Below are 26,479 nucleotides of genomic sequence, written 5' to 3' on the forward strand. Positions count from 1 at the left end.
CAGATGGTTAGCGAAGTCCATAGTAACACAGAAGACAGAGCACAGGCTCTGGGGCAAATAACTTGAATCTCCATTTAGTCCCTGCATGATCTTGGACAAGTAATATAACTCCTTTCACCCTTGGTTTCCTCATCAATCAGGGTTATAGAGCCCAACTTGGGGAGGGGCTGGTACAAGAAATGTACAACTTTTCAGATGATAGACTGATGTTCAGTAAATGTTTTGTGTTTTTGTTGTTTGATTTTGTTTTTGCTTTATAACTGCTGGGAGTGGTTTCTGTAATAATACAGAACAACCCTAAATCCCCTTTCACATGGTAGCCCCTCAACTAAGGGCAAGAAGCTACTATGACCCTCCCATCCATTTTCCCAACAAACAATTCCTCTTTCTTAAATTGTGCCCCCCTCCCAACCTCCCATCAAGATTCCTGGGTCCCTCCCTGTTCCACCCCATTTCTGGGCTTTCTCCAGCCTGTCTTCATTCCCTTACAAAGAGCCACCTAAGGCTGCCTTCCAGTCTGCTATAGCAGAAGTGTTTTTGCTTTCTGGTGGTAATTACTTCTGCTGCATCTGTGTTTACTTTAGAACCTGTGGATAAAGTAATTAGCTGACAGCTGGCTAAGGCTTAGGTAATAATGTGCCTGACATTTTAGGTATCTCTTTTCTAGAAATCATTTTTTTTACTTTATTTCACTTACACAGTCAACAGACAGTAATGGCAAATCGTCCCTGTGTGGAACACAATTAGGATTCATTTGCATCTGGAAGATCTGCTTTTTAAAATGTGGTTGGGTTCATAATGACTGCTTCTACACATAGAGTGCTTTTTTTTTTTTTTTTTTTTTTTTTGGCTGCGTTGGGTCTTCGTTGCTGCGCACGGGCTTTCTTTGGTTGTAAATTATGGGCTCTAGAGCACAGGCTCAGTAGTTGTGGCGCCCAGGCTTATTTGCTCCGCGGCATGTCGGACCTTCCCAGACCAGGGCTCGAACCCGTGTCCCCTGCATTGGCAGGCGGATTCTTAACCACTGCACCACCAGGGGGGTCCCCATAGAGTGTTTTTTGAGTGCAGTGCTTTTTCATTTATTCACTACTGAGGGCCTGCTATGTATAGAACCCTGGGCTAGGGTGCTAGGGACAAACAAAACTATAACATCACCCCTTTCCTCGAAGATTTTGAAATTTGAAGAAAGGTGGGCAAACAGGTGTCCACGCCAAGTGTTGTGGGGATGTAAATGGGGGGATGGCGAGCATTCAGGAGGAAACCCATGAGCAGAGTCTTGAAAGGAAAATAGATATGTAAATATTTACTGGGCATACTGGAGGATCCAACAGAGAACTTCCTTCTGGACTGAGAAGTATAAACAAAAGTATAAAGGTTTTATATGCTCAACACAACATGATTAGTTGACAATCAGAAGACAAGACTAGAGTAAAGCAAGCAAGGCATCTAGGGTGTGCAATATTTAAGGAGGCACTGCAAGTACAGGGTTAGCCAGAAGCCTTCAGAAATGACACCCCACTTGCACCACCCTGAGACTGAGTGCCTCCTTAAATTGTGTACCTGGGCACCTCTCCCTTACCTCACCCTAATCCCAGCCCCAATATATTTAAGAATTTGTGTGTATCAATAGAACCTATAAATTACTGAAGCAATGCTTTAGAACTCCAAGTATTTACTGACTTATTTAAGCCCAGAGGTGATGGACTCTCCAAGCAATTCTTACACTTCCCCCAACAAGAAAGCCCGTGCCTGGTCTCCTCTAACCTAATCAGAGAAGCTCACTTTAGAGAAATGGAGCAAAAGAAAACTAAACTTCCAAGCACCCATAACCCCAGTCATTTGATATATGATAGCTTACAATCATCCATTTTCTTTACAACTAAAAAAGTTATTTATATCTAGATGATCTAAATTGTCTGTAGGGGGACTTCCCTGGTAGCGCAGTGGTTAAGAATCTGTCTGACAGTGCAGGGGACACGGGTTCGAGCCGTGTTCTGGGAAGATCCCACATGCCACGGAGCAACTAAGCCCATGCATCACAACTACTGAGCCTGCGCCCTAGAGCCCGTGAGCCACAACTACTGAGCCTGCGCCCTAGAGCCCGTGAGCCACAACTACTGAGCCCACGTGGCACAACTACTGAAGCCCGCGCACCTAGAGCCCATGCTCCGCAACAAGAGAAGCCACCGCAATGAGAAGCCCCCACATGGCAACAAAGAGTAGCCCCCGCTCATGCAACTAGAGAAAGCCCACGCGCAACAACGAAGACCCAACGCAGCCAAAATTAAATAATAAATAAATAAATTTATTTTAAAAAATTAAAAATTAAAAAAATAAATTGTCTGTAGGGAGAGGGTGATTTGGTACTCAGATCTAAAACACAAAATAGTTAGTGAAGCCCTTTATTCTTGTGACTAAAAATAAAAATTTTTATAGAAGAGAGAATAAAAAGACATATCTGTGAAGCGGCTCCAAAAATGGGGTGGGGGGAGGGTGTTGATGAGTCTGAAGTTACACAAGCCTGTATATTGAGACACAGGAATTATCTCAATGGCTTAGGCAGGGTAAATGATAAAATCTTATAAGATTACTGAAAGAGTAGAAATCACACAATTAGGTGATTGAAGAGCAAGCCTGAATAATAGCAGCTGTGTAATGCTATAGGCGTACCACCTGATGGGATAACAAATATAATGTATCATTTCTATTCTTCAGCTACTCCTATGTCATGATTGCCTAAGGACAATCATGTGAGATTTCCATATGTTTCCCAGTTCACCCCATTGAACATCAGTGATTCGTTAAGTGGAGCTATTATTCACATCTGACACTGTTCAAATTTTGTTGCTTCACAGCTTGTGTTCATTAACATATTTATATATACATAGGATATTTTTTCCAAAAAGTTGTAATAGCTTCAGAACTGTATTGGACGTACCACTGTCGCACCTTCCCAATGCAGTCTCCACCTCTTCCCCACCCTCTCCCACATCCTCAAAGCCTGTCATGGCTCCAGACCTTTTGTTCTATACCCTTAGGACCCTGCTTTCCTGTCATAGATCTCTTGCTTTGTTACAACTTCCCTCAGCTTTTAAGAGGTAAACGGGTAGCCCTGAGCGGTGCTGAGTGAGACGCATTCTGAGTAACGCAGCCCCCGGCACATTCAAAATAGTCTCTGCACTATCATTGTTCTCAGCCCAAGCTTGAGAATCTCCGTCCGCCTTTCCCAAGACCACGAGAACCTTGCCAAGAGTCTTCGTGGCCCCTCATGCTCATACACATCCCCCCATGACCCATAGCCTACCCCCTTATTCCTTTAGGAATGTCAGACATTTCTGAACTCACAGAAGGCATACAGAGAGGGCCATAGCATTCTGATACCCAGCACCAGCACCTTTACTTTCCATAGATGAGTAAGACATGACCTGCTCGCAGGAAGCCTATAACCTTATTATAAAGATGAGAAAAATAAATGTTAATTTTAGAAACTGAGCATATGGAGGGATGGTATGGCATGTAAATAGCCATAGTGAGAACACATGCTCTAAAGCCTAGAAGACTCCAGTTTACATCTTTCCTCCGCTACATTCCAACACCAGGACCACGAGCAAGGGATGGAGACTTGCCAAGCCTCAGTCTCTTTGCATGAAAAATCAGATATCGATGAGGATGAAATGAATGACTGTGTAGGGCACTAGGAATGTAGTAAGCTGTAAATAAACAGAAGCTCTTATTATTTTCACTTAGTTTATGAAAACTTCCTGTGGAGTTGAAAGGACACTTGTGATGTCCTGTAGGTTAAAAAATCTAAATTAAGTCACTGAAGAGACAGTAGCCATCACTTAGATCAAGGATAATGGAAGGATTCACCACTTTTTAATCTTTTTTTTTTCTTTTTGGCCATGCCCCAAGGCTTTCAGGATCTGAGTTCCCTGACCAGGGATGGAACCCAGGCCCACGGCAGTGAAAGCACTGCATCCTAACCACTGGACCACCAGGGAATTCCCAAGGTTCACCACTTTTAAATCTGTGGGCCATACGCTAGAAACTGTTCATGGCTGTACAAGTCGTAAATTAACATTTAGAGACCAAATCTTTGTAGCTTTTCTCATTACATATTGGTATCACACCATCAAAAAGACATGTTACCTAGTGCAATGATAAATTACTTTTTCAACAGCTAATATCAAAATGTACTGCACACTGAACCCCACAAAATACTGATATGAGTTTATCATTAGTCAACATTTATACCTGAAGTAAATAAATTTAGGTATTAAATATAGCTTAAATTATTTACTCTTTATTATTCTTTCTCATGATAATACTATATTCCAGATGACTATATTTCTTTTCAATGTAATCACCCCCATTTGCAATTACATTTTGATTTTTTCTGTTATGTAGACTTCAATTACCAATTCCAAACTTAGTTACTATAATTAGCCCACCACTATTTTAAATTTTTATCCATTTTTCTTCCTTTGCACAGACATCTGAGGGAGATAAGCTATTACTGATTTCGTCCTGTGAAGCTCAGAATTAAATACCATCAGAGTACAGAAGATAGTTAAAAAGGTATTTGCCTTCTAACACAGTCTTGCCCACCTGCTTTTGATTAAAATGTACAGTTTCCCTGGTGAACATTACAGTGACCCAGGTTCTAAGACTGAAATTCCAGGTCTGATACCAAGGCCTTGAATAAAAATAAACAGCAAGAAAGTGCAGGGAGTGGAGTTTGATAAATATCATCAGTCTTATGGGAATGAAGAAATATTCTGTCTTGGCACGTCCCTTTACCTTCTTGGTTTCTTATCACCCAGACTCAAGACTTCTTGTCAAGTTGAAATCTTTCCTTCCTCACCCTTGACTTTCAATCAGCCAACAAATCCTATTGCTTCCTCTTTTACCAACTTTCTGCCTAATTATTTCTACAATTGTTATCTAAAGTCAAGTCTCTGGTACTTTATGTCTGGATTACTGCAACAACCCCACACTGGTCCTCCTACCTCTAATTTCTGCACTATCCAGTTCTTTGGATGCATCACCACCTACCTAACCTGCATAAAATATTACTTTTATGTAGTGGAACATGTCACATCCTTGATCAAAAATCATCAATGTTCCTTCAGAGCCTGCATATATAGTAGGTGCTCAAATTTAGATTAAAGGTATTAATAAATGCATAAATAAATAAACATACGTATATACATATTCATAAGAAAGTTCTAGAAATATCTTCACTCACTTTTACATTGTACACCTGCTATGTTTCTAAATCCTCTGCTTTCTTTAACTGCTAATAGATCTGTGTCAAAAATAAAACAAATATGGGGCTTCCCTGGCGGCGCAGTGGTTGAGAATCTGCCTGCTAATGCAGGGGACACGGGTTCGAGCCCTGGTCTGGGAAGATCCCACATGCTGCGGAGCAACTAGGCCCGTGAGCCACAACTACTGAGCCTGCACGTCTGGAGCCTGTGCTCCACAACAAGAGAGGCCACGATAGTGAGAGGCCCATGCAACGTAATGAAGAATGGCCCCCGCTTGCCGCAACTAGAGGAAGCCCTCGCACAGAAACGAAGACCCAACACAGCCAAAAATAAATAAACAAATAATTAATTAATTAATTTAAAAAAATAGTAAAACAAATATGAAAATGTACCCTAAAAATGAGTATACTCACAAAGAAAGCCCCAGAACCAACACATTTTTCCAAGCATTTAAGAAAAAAATAACACCAATCTTCATTAATTTTTCCAAATCAGACTTTCCAACTTATACTTTGAATTTGGAAGGACGATGACACAAAAACCTGACAAGGATGTACAAGAAAGCAATTTAGCGGCCATTCTGTCTCATCAACAAAAAAGTAAAAATGTTAAACACAATGTTAGCAAAATGAATCTAGCAATAAATAAAAATGGTAATACATCATGACCAACTTGCATTTATTCCAAGAATGAAAGACTGGGTTTTACATTAAGCAATCAATCAATGTAATTCAACGCATTAACAGAGTATAGGAGAAAAATCATGTGATTATCTTCACAGATGCAGAGAAAATGTTTGACAAATTTAATATCTATTCTTGATAAAAGCTCTTAGCAAATTAGAAATAGAAGAGAATATCTGTAATTTAGTAGAAAGTAGCTACAAAGGACTTACAGCAAACATACTTAATGGTGACACACAGAAAGTTTGCACAAGAATGAGGCAAAATTGACTGCTATCACCACTTCTATTTAGTGTGGTAAGGAGGTCTTAGTAAGGCATTAAGATAGGGAAAAAGAAGGATTGAGAACTAAAAAGGAAGAAGTATAAATGCCATCTTATTTACAGACAATATGATTGTATGCATAGAAAATTCAAAAGAAACTTCAGTTAAATTATTAGATTTAATAAATGAATTTACTAAGGTCACCGGAAACTAAATCAATGTACAAAAATCAATTTTACTTCTACATACAAGCAACAAATGACCATACAATAAAATTTTTTAAATAACATTATTTAAAATAGCATCAAATACCTATGAATAAATATAATCATAAATGTAATGTGCAAGACCTTTATACAAATAACTGTAAAACATTTTAACGAAAACTATAGAAAACCTAAATAAATAGAGGACTATGTCATGTTCATGGATTGAAACACTCAATATTTTCATAATGTCAATTCTCCTCAAATTTATGTACAGATTTGATGCAATCCAGATAAAAATTTTAGTAGATGTTAGTGGAAACTGACAAGTTGATTCTAAAATTCATTTGGAAATGCCAAAGGCATACCCAAAACAATCTGCTTTCTTGAAGAAGAAAAAGTCAGAAGTAGATATTCCCAGATATCAAGGCTTATTATAAAGCTATAATAATTAAGACTGTGGGACTGTCTGTAGAAAGAGAAATACATGTAACAGAATAGAGAGCCCAGAAATAGACCACTATATATATGGACATTTATAAAAAAATATAGTGATGCACATCAGTGGAGAAAGGATACATGATTAAATAAATGACGCTGGGTCAATTTTACATCCATATGAGGAAAACTGGAATCTTGACATTTACCTCACACCATACCATATAATATGAATTATAGATCTAAATGTAAAAGGTAAAACAACAAATTTGGGGGGCAATGATATAAAATATAATATTTTCATGACAATAATTTATGTTGAGATTTTTTTATAGCCCTCAGGAAAACAAACACATATTAGCCATAAAAGAAAAGATTAATAACTTGATCTCCATTAAAATTAGGGACTTCTGTTAAATAAGAGATACTATTTAGAAAGACAAAAAAAGAAAACCACAAAAATATACCAGATAAGTTATTACATTCTGTACACCAGAATGGCTAAAATTTTAAAGTCTTATAATATCAAGTGTTGGCAAAGATATAGTGCAGCTGGAATTCTCATACATTGCTAGTAGAAGTGTAAAATGGTACAAACGCTATGAAAATATTTTTCTACTGCCTATTAGAGCTAAGCATGTATATGTACCCTGTAACCTAGAAATTCCATTTCTTTGCATATACTATATAGAAACTCTCACTCACGTGCACAAGAAGGCAGTGTATAAAACAGTCACTTCAGCATTGATGGTAATTCCAACTTAGCTCCCAGAGAGCAAGGACTTTGTTTGATTGTAAGTACTCTATCCCAATTCATAACAGTGAGCACCACACATTTTCATAGTAATATTGGAGCAGTAACCATAACATTTCCATGGTATGTAGAACTTATAATGAAGATTAACTAGTTTATCATTGAATAGCATTGTGTTTCTTTATTAAACTACGATGATATATAATAGTTACCTCTTATGGAGACCATATGATATGCTAAATGCTATGCTATATGTTTGACATACATTATCTTCTTTAAATCTTACTACAGCTTTGGCATATAATTATCCACATTTTATAGGTAAGGAAAATGAAGCTAAGAACAAAGTAGGTAGGTTGTCCAAAGTCAACACAGCTATGAAGTTATCTCCAAAGAAAGTTAAATTGCCTCCTAATACTTGTATCTTTTTTTTTTTAACATCTTTATTGGAGTATAATTGCTTTACAGTGTTATGTTAGTTTCTGCTGTGTAACAAAGTGAATCAGCTATATGCATATGTATATCCCTATGTCCCCTCCCTCTCCCATCTCCCTGCCACTCTTCTTATCCCACCCCTCCAGGTGGTCGCAAAGCACCGAGCTGATCTCCCTGTGCCATGCAGCTGTTTCGCACTAGCTATCTATTTTACATTGGGTGGTGTATATATGTCACAGCTACTCTCTCACTTCGTCCCAGCTTACCTTTCCCCCTCCCCATGTCCTCAAGTCCAATATCTATGTCTGTGTCTTTATTCCTGTCCTGCCCCTAGGTTCATCAGAACCTTATTTTTTTTTTTTTAGATTCTATATATATGTGTTAGCATACAGTATTTGTTTTTCTCTTTCTGACTTACTTCACTCTGTATGACAGACTCTAGGTCCATACACTTCACTACAAATAACTCAATTTTGTTTCTTTTTATGGCTGCATAATATTCCATTGTATATATGTGCTACATCTTTTTTATCCATTCATCTGTCGATGGACACGTAGGTTGCTTCCATGTCCTGGCTATTGTAAATAGTGCTGCAATGAACATTGTGGCACATGTCTCTTTTTGAATTATGGTTTTCTCAGGGTATATGCCCAGTAGTGGGATTGCTGGGTCATATGGTAGTTCTATTTTTATTTTTTTAAGGAACCTCCATACTGTTCTCCATAGTGGCTGTATCAATTTACATTCCCACCAACAGTGCAAGAGTGTTCCCTTTTCTCCACACCGTCTCCAGCATTAATTGTTTGTAGATTTCTTGATGATAGCCATTCTGACTGGTGTGAGATGATGTCTCATTGTAGTTTTTTTTTTTTTTTTAAAGTAGGAGGCCGCGTTCATTTTAATTTTTATTTATTTATTTATTTATTTATTTATGGCTGTGTTGCGTCCTCGTTTCTGTGCGAGGGCTTTCTCCAGTTGTGGCAAGCGGGGTCCACTCTTCATCGCAGTGCGCGGGCCTCTCACTGTCGCGGCCTCTCTTGTTGCGGAGCACAGGCTCCAGACGCGCAGGCTCAGTAATTGTGGCTCACGGGCCCAGCCGCTCTGCGGCATGTGGGATCTTCCCAGACCAGGGCTCGAACCCACGTCCCCTGCATTGGCAGGCAGACTCTCAACCACTGCGCCACCAGGGAAGCCCCTCATTGTAGTTTTGATTTGCATTTCTCTAATGATTAGTGATGTTGAGCATCCTTTCATGTGTTTGGTGGCAACCTGTATATCTTCTTTGGAGAAATGTCTATTTAGGTCTTCTGCCCATTTTTGGATGGGTTGTTTGTTTTTTTGATATTGAGCTGCATGAGCTGCTCGTATATTTTGGAGTTTAATCCTTTGTTAGTTGTTTCATTTGCAAATATTTTCTCTTATTCCGAGGGTTGTCTTTTCATCTTTTTTGTGGTTTCCTTTGCTGTGCAAAAGCTTTTAAGTTTCATTAGGTCCCATTTGTTTTGTTTTTTTTTATTTCCATTTCTCTAGGAGGTGGGTCAAAAAGGATCTTGCTGTGATTTATGTCATAGAGTGTTCTGCCTATGTTTTCCTCTAAGAGTTTTGTAGTGTCTGGTCTTACATTTAGGTCTTTAATCCATTTTGAGTTTATTTTTGTGTATGGTGTTAGGGAGCGTTCTAATTTCATTCTTTTACATGTAGCTGTCCAGTTTTACCAGCACCACTTAGTGAAGAGGCTGTCTTTTCTCCACTGTATATTCTTGCCTCCTTTATCAAAGATAAGTTGACCTTAGGTGCGTGGCTTTATCTCTGGGCTTTCTATCCTGTTCCATTGATCTATATTTCTGTTTTTGTGCCAGTACTATACTGTCTTGATTACTGTAGCTTTGTAGTATAGTCTGAAGTCCGGGAGCCTGATTCCTCCAGCTCTCTTTTTCTTTCTCAAGATTGTTTTGGCTATTTGGGGTATTTTGTGTTTCCATACAAATTGTGCAATTTTTTGTCTTAGTTCTGTGAAAAATGCCATTGGTAGTTTGATAGGGATTGCACTGAATCTGCAGATTGCTTTGGGTAGTATAGTCATTTTCACAATATTGAGTCTTCCAATCCAAGAACATAGCATATCTCTCCATCTGTTTGTATGATCTGTAATTTCTTTCATCAGTGTCTTATAGTTTTCTGCATACAGGTCTTTTGTCTCCTTAGGTAGGTTTTTTCCTAGGTATATTATTCTTTTTGTTTGCAGTGGTAAATAGGAGCATTTCCTTAATTTCTCTTTCACAGTTTACATCATTAGTGTATAGGAATGCAAGAGATTTCTGTGCATTAATTTTGTATCCTGCTACTCTACCAAATTCATTGATTAGCTCTAGTAGTTTTCCGGTAGCATCTTTAGGATTCTCTATGTATAGTATCATGTCATCTGCAAACAGTGACAGTTTTATTTCCTCTTTTCTGATTTGGATTCCTTTTATTTCTTTTTCTTCTCTGATTGCTGTGGCTAAAAATTCCAAAACTATGTTGAATAATAGTGGTGAGAGTGGGCAACCTTGTCTTGTTCCTCATCTTAGAGGAAATGGTTTAATTTTTCACCATTGAGAATGATGTTGGCTGTGGGTTTCTCATATATGGCCTTTATTATGTTGAGGTAGTTTCCCTCTATGCCTACTTTCTGGAGAGTTTTTATCATAAATGGGTGTTGAATTATGTCAAAAGCTTTTTCTGCATCTTTTGAGATTATCATATGGTTTTTATCCTTCAATTTGTTAATATGGTTTATCACATTGATTGATTTGCATATATTGAAGAATCCTTGCATTCTTGGGATAAACCCCACTTGCTCATGGTGTATGATCCTTTTAATGTGTTGTTGGATTCTGTTTGCTAGTATTTTGTTGAGGATTTTTGCATCTATGTTCATCAGAGAGATTGGCCTGTAGTTTTCTTTTTTTGTGACATCTTTGTCTGGTTTTGGTATCAGGGTGATCGTGGCCTTGTAGAATGAGTTTGGGAGTGTTCCACCCTCTGCTATATTTTGGAAGAGTTTGAGAAGGATAGGTGTTAGCTCTTCTCTAAATGTTTGATAGAATTCTCCTGTGAAGCCATCTGGTCCTGGGCTTTTGTTTGTTGGAAAATTTTTAATCACAGTTTCAATTTCAGTGTTTGTGATTGGTCTGTTTATATTTTCTATTTCTTCCTGGTTCAGTCTCGGAAGGTTATGCTCTTCTAAGAATTTGTCCATTTCTTCCAGGTTGTTCATTTTATTGGCATGTAGTTGCTTGTAGTAATCTCTCATGATCCTTTGTATTTCTGCAGTGTCAGTTGTTACTTCTCCATTTTCATTTCTAATTCTGTTGATTTGAGTCTTCTCCCTTTTTTTCTTGATGAGTCTGGCTAATGGTTTATCAATTTTGTTTATCTTCTCAAAGAACCAGCTTTTAGTTTTATTGATCGTTGCTATTGTTTCCTTCATTTCTTTTTCATTTATTTCTGATCTGATCTTTATGATTTCTCTCCTTCTGCTAACTTTGGGGTTTTTTTTGTTCTTCTTTCTCTAATTGCTTTAGGTGTAAGGTTAAATTGTTTATTTGAGATGCTTCATGTTTCTTGAGGTACGATTGTATTGCTATAAACTTCCACTTAGAACTGCTTTTGTTGCAGCTCATAGGTTTTGGGTCATCGTGTTTCCATTGTCATTTGTTTCTAGGTATTTTTTGATTTCCTCTTTGATTTCTTCAGTGATCTCTTGGTTATTTAGTAGCGTATTGTTTACCCTCCATGTGTTTGTATTTTTTACAGTTTTTTTCCTGTAACTGATATCTAGTCTCATAGCATTGTGGTCGGAAAAGATACTTGATATGATTTCAATTTTCTTAAATTTACCAAGGCTTGATTTGTGACCCAAGATATGATCTATCCTGGAGAATGTTCCATGAGTACTTGAGAAGTGTATTCTGTTTTTCTTGGATGGAATGTCCCATAAATATCAATTAAGTCCATCTTGTTAATGTGTCATTTACAGTTTGTGTTTCCTTATTTATTTTCATTTTGGATGATCTGTCCATTTGTGAAAGTGGGGTGTTAAAGTCCCCTACTATGATTGTGTTACTGTCGATTTCCCCTTTTTTGGCTGTTAGTATTTGCCTTATGTATTGAGGTGCTCATATGTTGGGGGCATAAATATTTACAATTCTTATATCTTCTTCTTGGATTGATCCCTTGATCATTATGTAGTGTCCTTCTTTGTCTGTTATAATAGTCTCTATTTTAAAGTCTATTTTGTCTAATATGAAAATTGTTACTCCAGCTCTCTTTTGATTCCCATTTGCATGGAATATCTTTTCCATCCCTTCACTTTCAATCTGTATGTGTCCCTAGGTCCGAAGTGGGTCTCTTGTAGACAGCATATGTATGGGTCTTGTTTTTGTATCCATTCAGCCAGTCTATGTCTTTTGGTTGGAGCATTTAATCCATTTACATTTAAGGTAATTATCAATATGTATGTTCCTATTACAAGTTTCTTAATTGTTTGGGGTTTATTATGGTAGGTCTTTTCCTTCTCTTGTGTTTCCTGCCAGGAGAAGTTCCTTTAGCATTTGTTGTAAAGCTGGTTTGGTGGTGCTGAAATCTCTTAGTTTTTGCTTGTCTGTAAAGTTTTTATTTTCTCCGTCAAATCTGAATGAGATCCTTGCTGGGTAGAGTAATCTTGGTTGTAGGTTTTTCCCTTTCACCACTTTAAATATGTCCTGCCACTCCCTTCTGGCTTGCAGAGTTTCTCCTGAAAAATCAAATGTTTACCTTATGGGGATTCCCTTGTATGTTATTTGTTGCTTTTCCCTTGCAGCAGCTTTAAATACTTTTTCTTTTTATTTAATTTTTGATAGCTTGATTAATATGTGTCTTGGTGTGTTTCTCTTTGGGTTTATCCTGTATGGTACTCTCTGTGCTTCCTAGACTTGATGGACTATTTCTTTCCCATGTTAGGGAAGTTTTTGACTAGAATCTCTTCAAATATTTTCTCAGCCCCTTTCTTTTTCTCTTCTTCTTCTGGGTGCATTTAATGTTGTCCCAGAGGTCTCTGAGACTGTCCTCAATTCTTTTCATTCTTTTTTCTTTATTCTGCCCCCTGGCAGTTATTTCCACCATTTTATCTTCCAGCTCACTTATCTGTTCTTCTGCCTCAGTTATTCTGTTTTTGATTCCTTCTATTTTTAATTTCAGTAATTGTGTTGTTCATCACTGTTTGTTTGCTCTTTAGTTCTTCTAGACCCTTGTTAAATGTTTTTTGTATTTTCTCTATTCTGTTTCTGAGATTTGGGATGATCTTTACTATTATTACTCTGAATTCTTTTTAAGGTAGGTTGCCTATTTTGTCTTCATTTATTTCGTCTTGTCGGTTTTTACCTTGCTCCTTCGTCTGTAACATATTTTTTTGTCGTTTCTTTCTTTTTCTTTTTTTTGGATGGGTGGTGCTGTATTCCTGTCTTACTGGTTGTTTGGCCTGAGACATCCAGCACTGGAGTTTGCAGGCAGTTGGATAGAGCTGGGTCTTGGTGCTGAGATGAGGACCTCTGGGAGGCCTCACTCTGATTGATATTCCCTGGGGTCTGAGGTTCTCTGTTAGTCCAGCAGTTTGGACTTGGAGCTCCCACCACTGGAGCTCAGACCCGACCTCCAGCCTGGGAACCAAGATCCCGCAAGCTTCATGACGCAGTTCAAAAAAAAAAAGAATGAAAGAAAAAATGGAGCAGTACAATATCAAAGAATAAAAAATAAAATAAAATTAGGAAGGTAAAAAATATATTAGGAATAAAACTATAATTGAAACAACTGCAACAAGGCAAATTAAAACCACAACAGAAAAAACCCAAAAAAGTGGGGGGGGGGGGGAACAAGCCAAAATGAGAGAACAATAACAAAGTATAAAGAATAAAATAAAATTAGAAAAATAAAAGACTTATTAGGAAAAATAAAAATATAAAAGAATCAACAACCATGAATCAACAAGGTTAAACAGAACCCTAACCTAAAAGAGGAAAAAAGAAAAGAAAAAAAAAAAGCCTTGGGCAGAATTTAGGTGTGTGTGTGGGGGGAAACACTTAAGCAGGGGTGGGGTTTAGGGTGGGGCAGGGCCTAGGCAGGTTGAGAGTGACGTTTGAGCGTGGGGCAGGGCCTCTGCTTAAGATCTGCGCAGAAGAGGAGAGGCAACACGTGGAAAGGAGGGCCTCTGGAGTGTGGAGCTCTGGAGTTTGGAGGTACGGCCCTGAGTAAGGGTGTGTGGGTGGGGTTTAGGCCCAGCTCATTGGAGGGGGTCTCCAAGGGTAGTGGTAGGGCCCTGGGTGGGGGTGTGGGGCGGGCCTTGGGCTCTGCACGGCAGGAGGGAGGCTCCGAGGGCAGAGGATTAGGCTGGGGAGCCCAACAGGCTCCCTGGTGCCTAAGTGGACAAGGAAGGCACTGGCCCCGTTCCCTTCCATTCCTTTGCGCCCCTCCCTTACTGTCTCCCGCGGGGTCTCCTCTGCACTACTGGACCCCTAACCGTGGGGGGTCCCACTGGGTGTAGGAACTCCTCCCCTCCCCCAGCCACCCCTCAGGGGTGCTGGTCCCAGAGGTCTGGCCTTTACTTTTGCTCCCCCTTCCCTCCCTCCCACTCCCTCAGGACTCACGGGGCTGGAGGGGTCTAGGTGGGCAGAGGATCAGGCCCGGGATCTCAACAGGTTCCCGGGGGCCCAAGTGGGCAGGGGAAACCTGGCCATGCTCCCTTTTCATCCTCTGCCCTCCCAATGGTTCCCCAGTTTCCCCCTTCAGTCATGGGATCCCTTCCCCTCCCCCAGCCACACCTCAGGGGTGCCAGTCCCATCCCGCCTCCACTTCTTCTCCCCCTTCACTCCCTCCCATGCCCCACATCCTACCCGGCCCCTGGGGGTTCTTCCAGTCCCTTTAGGTGTCCTTGGTCCCCCACCGGTGCCTGGTAGGTGCCCTAGTTGTGAGGAGACATGAATTCCGCATCCTCCTAGTATGCCATCTTGACTCTGCCCCCCCAATATTTGTATCGTACTGAAACATATGAATTGAGATTCTATACAGAGGATGACTAAACTAAATCAAATTATATTTAATCCAAATTAAGCATCACAGTGGAGTATATTGTGAGATACATCAATGAGAAAAAAAAGTTTTAGTCATTGTTTTACTTTAATAAATAATGAAGCAGGATACTAATTTATGGAAGTTTATTTCAGTTCTCATAAAACTGAAGACAAAATACTGTATTTACCAGTGGAGTGCTGAAGATCTTTTGATTAAAAAAAAAGAGGTATATATATTTGATCTTTCTGGTTTACTAAATACTGTAAAGCCTAAAGACCACTGTTTACATGGCACTGTCCCATCAAACCAAATGGTCTAGTTGGCTGATTTCCTACATATGCAGGCAAAATAGACTTACCATCCTTAACCCTTCCAGGATTTTCTGTCCTCATCTAAACTTCTTGGTGCCTCTAATAAGTGAACAAATCTGGTCCTTAGTTCACCTTATAGGGACTTAGATAATACACAATAAATTAATATGAGTAAATGGGTATTGATTCTACTAAAGGAAAGAACCAACTACATGTATGATGCCTAATGTCCTGGTTTCTGCTGTTATATTTTAAACAGACCTGAATTACCCTTGCTGAACTAAGTTGCAAGGAGTTAAACAGGTTAAATAGTTTATGGAGTCAAAAATCTAAATGTTAAGTGAAGCAGAGTGGACATCACTACTCTTCTGGAAGGAGGGAAAAGCAGAATCATTATCTTAATGCCCTGGAGCCCATAGGATGAAAGAAAAGCTGAAGAATCAACAATTGACTTAGTTTCACTTGGAACAGAGATGGTCTCTTGTTGACAGCTAATCGAAAAGGAGCCCTTTCAGACAAAGTGTTGGTGAACATCTTCTGTATATTTAACTAGGGTGGTTAGAATCAGGGGGTGCATTGTTATGTTGTTAAATAATACCTTTGAAGTAGAACTAAAAATTAAGAAGGAAATACTTCGTTGAAAGTCATTGTATGTTTTAAATTAGGTCAGAAAAGCCCCAGCACTTGTGTTACTAGTCATTACAACAGGGCTTTAGCCAGTAGTGAATGATGTGTATTTCAATTAAGGGACTCTTATTGGGGCAGAGTTAATATTCAACTTGTGGATTTTGCATGGAGTACCAGACTGCCTGTCTCCCAAAGACATGGTTAACAATACTCATTTCCTATCCATGAATCTAAGCTGTAAAATTTATACTGCACATGAACAAATTAGTCCTCACATTGCTTCTGAACATCAGGTCAAATTCTTAAATCTTTTTCAGAGCAGAAATCTGTATTTATGAGACATTTACAAGGCCACAGAAATGACAGGTGATGGAGCTTGGGATTAAAAATTTAAATTTCCAGTGCCTCCTCTCATACCCACATGATTTCAAATCTCTGTGATTTAAATTCTATATGTAAAGATCAAATAATCTTATGCTGTGTTTTCATTAATTCCTTTTCTATTTATTTATACATACCTTTCCCTATTCTAGTAAGGACTTAAAGTGGCATGGTGAAATGCAATTCCAAATGCATCAAATCTAAAACAAGCAGCTGAAGATGAGAAAAAGGGGGAAATAAGGAGAAAGGGTAAGATAAAGACAGGATTAAATTCACTTACACAATGTAGAACCCTTACTTTGTGAGAGGTGGGATACAGATTTTGGAGCTTTGCTTTCTTATGGCCAACGGGAAAAGATTATAAAAGCAATCATGATGCCCATAAGGAGCACAAATATTACTGATTCTAATACTAGAGAGAAATTATTCACCTGCATCTGGATAAACAAGAATATCTGAGATATAATGAACTATCACCCCAACAATATCCTGCAACTAAATACATGTTTCATAGGGTGGATTCTTTAAAGTCCCTCAATCTAAACAGGGGGAATATCTTGGGGTTTTAGGGAATGCTAAATAGAAAATTTCTTTACTTCCTAAAAACACAGACTGCTGGTGTCCTTCCTGCTTGCTCAGAGATTATTACTTGTCAAAAAAGACCCTAAGGCTTCCCTGGTGGCGCAGTGGTTAAGAATCTGCCTGCCAATGCAGGGGACATGGGTTCGAGCCCTGGTCTGGGAAGATCCCACATGCCACGGAGCAACTAAGCCCGTGAGCCACAACCACTGAGCCTGCGTGTCTGGAGCCTGTGCTCCGCAACGGGAGAGGCCGCGACAGTGAGAGGCCCGTGCACCGCGATGAAGAGTGGCCCCCGCTTGCCGCAACTAGAGAAAGCCCTCGCACAGCAACGAAGACCCAACACAGCCAAAAATAAATAAATTTTAAAAACTTAAAAAAAAAAAAAAAAAAGACCCTAAGACTGAAGCCGTTGCTTGACTGAGACTGTCAGCTGGGCTGGCCCTGAAGCAACCACCGCTTATTATCAGCCATGTTTTTCCTTCCCTGAGGTTGTCAGAAACAAAGAGGGTCAACTCATCTTCACCTCTGCCAAAATCATTTTCCCAGCCAGTCAGAGATAGGAAGGTCTAAAACTATAAATGTGGGCAGGCGTGTTTTGTTTTTTTTTTAATTCAAGTCTCTTAAAGGAGAATATTAGTCAGAAAAAAAACCCCAGCAATTGGGGAACAATTTGGCCATGTTTCAGGACAAAACTTTATCACCAAGAAGCCTAAATTGAAAGTATCATATTGCAAGCTTAGATGTCCTAATATTAATAGAAAATATTGACATAGAAGTATGAGCCACATGGGGATCAAAGTATCAGCTTTACTTGTGGGTTAGATAAGTATCCAGCAACTGTCAATGCACAGGATTGTTGGGTAAACTGTGCTAACAAATACAGCTTGAACCTGTGAACAAAGGTGGGGTCTCATAATCTCTCTATTTAATTTAGGATGTTGAGCCCAAATTATTGGCCTGAAATGTTGGGACAATGAGCAAAGATCTGATTCACTGCATGAAAACTGGAAATGAAAGGTGACTTCCCTGAGCCTGAAGGAATCCAAAAGGGCAAAGAAGAGGCGAGGCAAGAGCAGTTGCTCTTAACCCCACCTGCTGATAAAATGTGGTCCAAGGGATGTAATCCCTTACTAATCAGCTCTGCTACTCTTCTCTGCCTGTAAAAGAGAAAGTTCAAAATGTAGAGATAGAGGCAGGAAGCAATTACTCCAGTAAACCTCTCTCACAGAGACAGGTCACAAGCTCCTTCATGCATCAAAATGAGAGGGCAAGTGAATAACATTCCCAACCAAGTAGGGCCAGCTTCATGGGTGTGACCTGTGTAATCACACAAGGACCTGTACTTAGAAAGGCCCTATACTTGGTTTAATGCTCTGCTGTCACTACCTTGAAATTCTTACTAATTTTTGAACAAGGATTCATATTTTCATTTTGTATTGAGCTCATGAATTATGTAACTGGTCCAGCAACAGACAATTAAGACAACAATTACATTAGAGAAAGTGACAGTGAGCCAGGGGCAAACATTGTCTAGAAATGAGAGAAATTGACACCAGGATCAGTAGATGACAGTAATCAAAGGAATAGTGGCTAATGTAATCTGATGGCATGAGCAACAAAGTGGGGAGTAGGGAGTTAGAAAGGAGGAAGAGAGAAGTTCAGGGGAATGCCTTTCTCACATCCAGTCCCAGTTGTGTGAGGTTATGGTAGAAAAACAGCCACTGCTTGAAAAGGCTGCAGGGGAAGTGGTGTCTCCAGAGGAGAGTGACTCTTGATGTGTGTGTGTGTGTGTGCGCGCTCCACAACCAGAGAGAGGGGGCAAAAGAGAAGAATCCAGAAATTTTAAACCAGCAGTGTAAAATGCTGATTATATCATCTGCACAAGAATTATAACCCTGGAAAGAGGTAGATTATGAGTCTTCCAGGTCTTCTGAGATGAGGTTTTTGGAAAATCCAAGCTGAAGGGTCTAGGAGAAACATTAGGAAGCATCTGAGGTTTCAGCTGAGGCAAAAGGACCTGATCCTTCTTATTTATGGGGAGACTTATCCCTCTGCTGTCTCCTACTGTGTTTCTTTTTTTTTTTTTTAATTTTTTTTTAAATTTATTTGTTTATTTATTTATGGCTTGTGTTGGGTCTTCGTTTCTGTGTGAGGGCTCTCCCCAGCTGCGGCAAGCGGGGGCCACTCCTCATCGTGGTGCGCGGGCCTCTCACTATCGCGGCCTCTCTTGCTGTGGAGCACAGGCTCCAGACGCGCAGGCTCAGTAATTGTGGCTCACGGGCCCAGTCGCTCCACGGCACATGGGATCTTCCCAGACCAGGGCTCGAACCCGTGTCCCCTGCATTGGCAGGCAGACTCTCAACCACTGCGCCACCAGGGAAGCCCCTACTGTGTTTCTTGATGGCTATTATAAAAGCAAACAAGGAATTAATATATGAGAAATTAATATATTAATTATATTATTATATTAATTATATTAATTTCTCATATAATTAATTTCAAGAAATTAATATATTCTTATTCAAGAATGAGAGAAAAAAAACATTCTTCAATATATCAAAAATATTAAGATATCCAATACTAAAAGATCTAAAGGAAGATAAAAAGAAAAAGCTAAAAATAAAATGAATTCAAAAGATCAAAGGTTACAAGTTTTACTGTAATGTTAAATAGATAAGGCTTCAAATAAAACATAAAGACCAATCAAATTAAAGATTAATACCTCCCCAAATTATTTTATTTATTTGGTCATTTCTTGAAACTAACAAGTGGTTAACCTTGTGGTAAAGCAGTGTACAAGTAACATTCATTCTTCTTCCCATCAAAGGTAATAGGCGATGTTTTGTCTTCAGAGTGACTTTGAGGTCATATAAATGAAAACAAACAAAACTAAAAATACACAAAAATTAGGCAATAGTATAATATGGCCACGTAGGATTTATTCTTGGAATGCAAGGATAGTTTAACATATGAAAATCAATCAATGTAATACATGACATTAACAAAATGAAAGAGAAAGAAACACACAGTCATCTCAATGCAGAAAAAATTTTGAAAAAATTCAACTCTTTCATGGTAAAAATACTCAACAAACTAGGAATAGAAGGAAACTACCTCAACATAATGAAAGTAATATACTAAATAAAAGTATAATAATAATAAAAGTAATATACTAAAAACCTATAGTGAACATCATACTCAATAGTAAAAGACTGAAAGCTTTTTCTCTAAGATCAGGAATAAGCCAAGGATTCTTGCTTTCACCACTTCTGTTCAACATAATACTGGAAGCTCTAGCCAAAGTAATTAGGCAAGAAGAAATAAAAGACATCTAAAAAAGGAAAAAGTAAAGTTATCTCTGTTCGCAGATGATAGGATCTTTTATGTAGGAAGCCCTAAATATTCCACATACAAAAAGCTGTTAAAACTAATAAACAAATTCAGCAAAGGAGTAGGATGCAAAGTCAATACACAAAAATCAGTTGCATATCTATATACTAACAATGAACAACTGGAAAAGAAAATTAAGAAAATAATGCAACTTACAATAGCATCACAAAAAACAAAATACTTAGGAATTAACCTAACCAAGGAAATGAAAGACTTGTACAATGAAAGCTATAAAAATATTGCTGAAATTAAAGACATAAATAAAAGGCAAGATAGTCCATATTCATGGATTGAAAATTTAATATTGTTAAGATGTCAATACTACCCAAAGGGAGATTTAATGCAACCCTTATCAAAATCTCCATGATGTTTTGTGCAGAAATAGAAAAATCTATTCCACAAGTTATATGTAATCTCAAGGGACCCCAAATAACGAAAATAATCTTGAAAAAGAACAAAGTTGAAGGGTTCACACTTCTTTATTTCAAAACTTAACTACAAAGCTACAGTAATCGAATCAGTGTGGTACTGACATAAAGACAGATATATAGACCAATGGTAAGGAATAAATATCATAGAAATAAACTCTTGCATATATGAGCAAACGATTTTTGGCAAGGTGCCAAGACCATTCAGTGGGAGGAAAGACCATCTTTTTTAACAAATGGTGCTGTGAAAACTGAATATCCACATGCAAAAGAATGAAGATTAACCCTTACCTAACACCACATTCAAAAATGAACTCAAATGGATCAAAGACCTAAACATAAGAGCTAAAACTATAACCCTCTTAGAAGAAAACATAGGGCAAACACCTCATGACATTTTTGGATTTTACAGTGATTTCTTGGATATAACACCAAAAACACAGTCAACAAAAGCAAAATTAGCCAAATTGGCCTTCATGAAAATTAAAAACTTAAGTGCATCAAAAACACTATCAACAGTGTAAAAAAGGCAACCCACTTAATGAGAGAAAATATTTACAAAGCACATATCTGATAAGGGATTAATATTTAGAATATACAGAGAATTCCTAAAACTTAACAACAAAAAGACAAACAACTAGATTCAAAATGGGCAAAGGACTTGAATAAACATTTCTCCAAAAAAGATCTACAAATGGCCAAGAAACACATGAAAGATGTTCAACATCACTAATCATTAGGAAAATGCAAATCAAAACTACAATGAGTTACCACTTCACACTCATTAGGATGGCTACTGTGAAAAGTAAAAATAAAAAATAACAAGTGTTGACAAGGTTGTGGAAAAATTGGAACCCTTGTGCACTGTTGGTGGGAATGTGAAAATGTTACAACCCTAGGGGATAATGGTATTGTGAGGAAATTCCTCAAAAATCAAAAAACTAAAAATTTAAATTTAAACAAAATTTAATTTAAAAACATATAATCCAGTAATTCCACTTTTAGGTATATTACTCAAAAGAATTAAAACCAGGGTCTTGACAAGATTTTTGTACATCCATTTTCATAACAGCATTATTCACAATAGCTAAAACGTGGAAGCAACCCAAGTATCCACTGATGGATAAATGCATAAACAAAATGGGATATATATACACAATGGAATATTATTCAGCCCTTTTTAAAAATGGAAATTCTAACATATGCTACAACATGAATGGATTTTTAAAACGTTATGCTAAATGAAATAATCCAGTCACAAAAAGACAAATACTGTATGACTCCACTTACATGAGGTACTTAAAGTGGTCAAAATCAAAGAGACAAAAAGTACAATGGTGGTTGCCAGGGGCTTGTGGGAAAGGGAGGAACTGAGTTATTGTTTAATGGGTATAGAGTTTCAGTTTTGCAAGATGAAAAGAGTTTTGAAAATGGATGGTGGTGATGGTTGCACAACAACATCAATATACTTAATACCACTGTAACACTTAAATGGTTAAGATGATAGTGTTTATGCTATATGTGTTTTGTCACAATAAAGAAAAAAATGAAAAAAATGCAGGATGCCCAGTTGAATTTGAATTTCAGGTATACAGTGAGTGGTTTTGTAGTATAAGTAGGTCCCAAATATTGCATGCAATATACCTATATTCCAAAAATTACTAATGTTTATTTGGAGTTCAAGTTTAACTGGGTGTCCTGTATTTTATTGGAAGGAGGGAGGGAGGGAAGGAAGAAAGAAGTACAAATTAGGTTAATACCTGGTAGTTTCCTGAGGATGGGTTTATCACTGCTTCTCCTGCCCTTGGTCAGCTTTATCTGGCTCAATAATGGGAACACATGTTGACAAGCTAATCAAGATGTAAGATTCTACTTTTGCTTTAAAAAGTATGATCTTTCCCAATACAACTATAACTGAGACCTTAATGGGTGATTTTGGATATTTGGCTATTTCAAAGAACAGGGAGAAGCACGTGATCTTTATATTAATTCAGGATAGTCTAAATGAAGACAGCTTTTTTACCAGAGAAATTTTGTCTCAGGAAGATGGAGAAATCTTGTATCTAAGCTCTTTATTCCTCCTTGCTCTTTTCTAGCCTCTGCAAATACCTGTGCAATTTTATTTCTATTAATGGATTTGGATGTTAAGACTATAAGCATCCTTTAATAACATGGAAATAAACTATTACATTACTTACTGACATTATCTCCCAAATTTCTTCTCTCCTTCAATGAAACTTTCCAAGCTATCTGTTTCACATACTAATATTTGCAGATAACTGCTTTATGTTTCAATGTTCTGAGTCATTTCATTCCATGCCTCTCACTCTATTACCTTGATTTTAGTCTCAGCATTTTCTTTCAGCAGAGATCCAGTTTTTTGTTCACAATTTCTGTCAAGGTCGTTTACTCTTAAAAGTTCACACAGGCACTACCTCGAGACTGAAGACTTTCATGTTGACTCCTGAACTAATAAAATATCTTTTTTTCCTGTTACATCTCCAGCATACACATGCTGCCTTTTTAAATATTTTTTTGGTTTTGTTCTTTATCTTATTGCTGGAGAAATTCCTACATCTTTCTTAAGCCTTCTGATAAATTCCTCACAGTCAGTTCCTTTCCTTCTCCTCTCAACGTGATGAAGGCACTCATCTGGACTCTTAGCCTTTGCATAACCATATCCAGTCATTTATTTTCACTTTATGACTAAATGTCCAGTAATGGCAGACAGACAGATTTTATAAGAGCATGTTTTTCAAATCTCACATGAGATTCATAAAGATTCAATTTTGTTTTCAACTCTTCAGAGCATGAGACGTCCCTGTTAACATGGAGAGTGAACAGGTTTTGCTTAGTGGCTTTTAGGATTTTTCCCAAATCAAAAATAGTAGAAAGTACTTTCAAAATGAAAACAAGGAGGTTTTCCATTGTCCCAACCCTTTGTGCTTTTGTCCTTAACAATATTTTAGGCTATAAATGGCATCAAACATGTCTTTGAACACTCCCACTCCAATCTCAAATCAACTATGTTTAGTATCACTTCATTAGATTTTACAGTCAATATCACCATTACAGACTTGATTAAATGAACTCCACTGGGTTCTATAACATTAATTATAGCTGCACAACTCCTGCAGCCATCAGAGAACATTCATTATGTATGACTCCATCCACAGAAAGAGAAATCGCTGACTATTTGGGCGATGTCTTTTCAGAGGAAGTCTGTAGAATCTTTTTGATCGACAAAGGATATCTGATTTATACAAATATAAACTATTTAAGGAATGCATCTGATAATATAAATTTTGTGGGATCATTTTACTCCTTAAATATGGGAACAGTAGAAGAAGTGTGTTCTAGTGCTATTGAGCCCATTTTAGGTTTTGCATCCTACTTTAGCTGTGCCCGATACTGTAATAAATTCAGTTTCTCCAGAATTTACCATTATTCACTAAATGTTTATTAAGTAGCAGTTATGTTTCCTACTCTGCACTTGGGCTCTACAGTATGCAAAGATTATGTTGCAATATCAAAACTTATGTAGGCTATAATATCAACTATGTGCAAAAAAACATGAAGTTAACAATGTATCGGATGAAATTAAAAAGTGTGGATTCAGGAAGAAAAGAGTTCTTAAACCCTAATGCTACTTTTCGCTCCTGTTACTTCCGACATAGGAATAGTTCATGTTTATACCCAGTTCTGGGGTGGTGGGTTCATGGAACATGTGGCCTGAGTGTCCAAGATTACTACATTAGTGACTGCCACATGATTACCCAATTCCTCCCATATTTGGAGTTTTCTGCTTGTAGTAATGTTCTTGAATAGAGGAGAGGTGTTAGAAGCAAAGAAATTAGTTGAGGGGACCAAAATATTATGACCAAGATAAATATGTAATTAGAAAACTGTTCATTTAAAGTATATTTGTGTTTATACAATCATTTATACCTTAATCAGGCAGGCACAGTTCTTGGTTGACTCTCTGAGTTTACTTAATAGATTGTGATAAGATTCTTAACTGCAAAATGCCATTTCTACTGCTAATATGGCTTTTCTTTTACTTTATCAATTATTCTTTTTCTTTAAATCTGTTTTCTAAATGCAATGCCCAAAATCTGACTCTAAGTAGGAGATCACTTTATCTCCATGAGAAAAAAACAACAAATTTTTCTCTTCTTTCTGTAGTTGAAGCCATATACATCTGACACATGATTTTGAAAGTCCTGTGGCTTCTAAACCCAGGAAGACACTATCTCTCCCTTTTTCATGTCATCAGTAATCCTCTGACAATGCGCATGGCAGTGACCAGTCTGGGGCTGCAGCAACTGGCTTGAGACCAGTAGAGAAAAACATTAACCCTTTCCTGCTCATTATACATGGACCACACTAATTTTCATGGAATTGGCTTCTGGTGCCAATTGCAGCTTGAGCCGTAGCATTCAAGGAAGAATTCAAGGAATTCGAGGGAGAATTCATGAATAAGATGGGAAAAGCTCTTTCCTCTTTTCAGGAACGCTGGTGGCAAATGTTCTTTGCTTGACCAAATTTTAGTCAGGCTACTGAAACTTCTCCTAGGCCCATCTGGGTACTTCCTTGTAAATTCCAGTTTTTAGCAAGAATCCCCCCACCTCATCATCTGATCACCCTCATATCTGATCAAGTCCCTCATCCTCCACCATCCTCCAGGTGATGTCTGATCATCCTAGCTTGTCTTTAGCCAGAATCCCCGTTTTACCTCTGGTGTTTCTGCTTAGTAATTTTCTACCCACTCACTCCCACCCTGCTCTTTGGCTATAAATTCCCACTTGCGCAGGCTGTGTTTGGAGTGGAGCCCAATCTCTCTCCCCCACTGCAACATCCCATTGGAGTGGTCCCTATACCTGTCAACATAGCCTTGAATAAAGTCTGTCTTACCATCTTTAACAAGTGTCATGAATATTTTTTCTTTAACGCTGGCCAAAGAGCAAAGGTGATTTCCTCTATGCATACTGGCCTCAGCTGAACAAATCACAAGGAGGGGGTTCCGACATATTCTATTTCTGCCCCCTCATTTAGGCATATGACTTTTCCCCCCCAAGAGATTTCTTACACATTGAACACAGTGTCACTTTGAACAAATGTTTTTAAATGGTCTCTTCAAAGAGGAATGTCTGCTTAGGCTGCATTTTTCCCAACTGCAAAGAGTATCGTCTCTCTGCAGCCTCACTCTGAAGAGCTCTTTAGAAGTGCCCTTTTTAGAATGAGCTTCTGATGAGTCATCATCAATATTTCATCCCATGTGTCAGACATCATCAAGTGCACTTGCCAATGGAGAGTTTTCCAAAGCTGGTACTTCAAGGGGAGTGTGCAGCCATCCCCTGAGACTCACTGGGAGCTGCAGTGACCACAGCCGTCCCTTAAATCAAGTGGCCTAGAGAGTCTGCAGTATAGGCAGCTGTATCTGCTGCAGGTAGCCCAAGGGATCCAGAGCCCACTGGCAATCAGGCTGCTCCTGTGGACTTTCATAGAAGGTCTGTTTATTCAACAATGTGCTTTCTTTCAGAGACATCTGATTACATATCAATCTAGTCAAGAAAAATGGCAATAAGATTATAATGAGCAAACAAATCGTTTGGCTCAGCAT

Source organism: Balaenoptera acutorostrata, chromosome 11 (assembly GCF_949987535.1).
Source record: "Balaenoptera acutorostrata chromosome 11, mBalAcu1.1, whole genome shotgun sequence".
NCBI lineage: Eukaryota > Metazoa > Chordata > Mammalia > Artiodactyla > Balaenopteridae > Balaenoptera > Balaenoptera acutorostrata.